The 1,989-nt window shown below is 44.1% G+C and overlaps 1 non-coding gene across 1 annotated transcript; it reads right to left on the bottom strand.

Annotated features, from left to right (window-relative positions):
• Nucleotides 1–1,913: 1,913 nt before the first annotated feature.
• trnaa-ugc (transfer RNA alanine (anticodon UGC)) lies at nucleotides 1,914–1,989 on the bottom strand. The gene has a single exon. It is a non-coding gene; the product is annotated as a tRNA-Ala (tRNA).

The raw sequence follows: 1,989 nt of genomic DNA, 5'->3' as shown, positions 1-1,989 counted from the left end.
ATCAACTAGTACAATTCTTCTTCTTATTACTATTATTATTATTATTATTATTATTATTATTTCCTTTCCCTCTCTTTCTATGAAGCAAGGATACTCGCTGGGTCTCAGGATGCCCAACACCTTTTAAAAATCTTTTCCCCCCCAAAAAAAACAGTAAAGAAACCCATACTTTCAAGAATGTGGGACCGCTATACTCTAAGTCCATTGTACATTTTTCGAATGGAAAAACATCTGCAACTTCTTTTACCCACAAGTGAAAAGCGGGTGGGTTTTCATTTTCCCAACACACAAGAATACATTTCTTTGCAAAGTATGAAGTAGTTATCAGCAACCTTGTCTGAGTCAAGAGTAATATTTAGCATGTAATTAAGGAGGTAAAGGCTTGGAGATTGTACCAATTCTAGATAAAAAAATGATCTGAGTGGCTGTATGAATAGAGCGCCAGTTGTTCATCCTTCTAATCACTTGCCCCCAGGCCTGTGTGTTTGTGTTTGTGCGCGCTCTCTACTAAACCCTGCCACCTAAAGTTTGCAAACGGCAGGATGGCTTCATGCATCCAAACATGTAGCCTCAGTCCATTAGCTAGAGGCACGTCACAGTCAGACTTGGTCACTCCCACAATAGGGCTGTTACAACACATCTATGGGAAGGGTGAACTCTTTCTCAATTAAGTTGGATAGATTATATGGGAATTACCTTTGCTACACATTATTTGAATACATAAAGCTACCTTTTACTTGAATTCAAATTAGCTTGAATAAGTGTTAGTAATCAAAGGAATGAATTTCAGATAAAAGACCAATGAGAGGGAGGGATATGGAGATTGTGAGGTGAGGAGCATATCGTTTTATCACCAGAGTCAAAAGCATAGTGAGAGAGAGAGCTCATTCATCGTCACAGAGGAAAAGTAATACATGTTTTCTGCTTTAAAGGAGAAGCTAAAGCAAGAGGGATGGGTATGAGAGAGCGTGAAAGAGAGAGGTCCCCTTCCCTTCCCTGCTTTAAAGCAAGCGATCCATTAAGTGGAGGGCAGAGCAGGGATCAGTGCTCTAGGGCCTGGTGTAATCCATGGTAAGACATGATGAAGGAGTAGGGTTTAAAAGCCTGCACAGGCTGCTGCGGAGAGAGGGAGATGTCACTTCCTTTAAAAGCGTAAGAGCACAATCTCACCGGTATAAATGCCACATTTGCATCTGCTGAAGGGGACAGGGAAGGGAGGAGCAGGGAGAAGGAAGAAGGGAGGGGAGAGGGGGAAGAAGAGAGGAGGGGAGGGTGCTTTCGTCTTCCTTTCCTTCACAGGTTTTCATTGTCATTCATTATCACTCACAAACAGGTACAGACCTAGACTGGCCTCATATACTGGCGTCCTGTTGTGTTATTGATCCCTATTGATTTCTCCAACCGGCTAATGGGGGGGTCACGGAGAGTACAGCTAGAATAAACTCACAAAGCATAGACATACTGTATGTCAGCAAGGTCCTTGCAATATTGTACTGTTCCTAGTATAAGGTGATAAGGGGAGGAGTGGGGTCGGGTGGAAAGGGGAGGATGAGGGGGTATGAGAGAGGACGAGAAAGGGGAAAGGAGAGAGAAAAGGGTGAGTCGGGAGGAGAGGGAAAAGAAGGGAGGGTATGTCGGGAGGAAAGGGGTGAGTCGGTAGGAGAGGAAACGAGCGAGAACAGTTGAGTCCAGAGAAAGGTAGGAGAGATGAGGAGGAGAGAGATAAGGCACTTTAACAGTCTCCCCGAGCCCTCCTTTAAAGAGCTGATCTTGTAACCCTCTCAGAATGGTTTCACACTCTGCTCGTGTTCTTCAGAATTTTTTTACATTTCAGTCATTTAGCAGACGCTCTTATCCAGAGCGACTTACAGTAGTGAATGCATACATTTCATAAAAAAAAAAATTCTCCGTACTGGTCCCCCGTGGGAATCGAACCCACAACCCTGGCGTTGCAAACACCACGCTCTACCAACTGAGCCACACGGGACC

Source organism: Salmo salar, chromosome ssa07 (genome assembly GCF_905237065.1).
Source record: "Salmo salar chromosome ssa07, Ssal_v3.1, whole genome shotgun sequence".
Lineage (NCBI taxonomy): Eukaryota > Metazoa > Chordata > Actinopteri > Salmoniformes > Salmonidae > Salmo > Salmo salar.
This window is presented reverse-complemented; position numbering and strand designations above follow the sequence as displayed.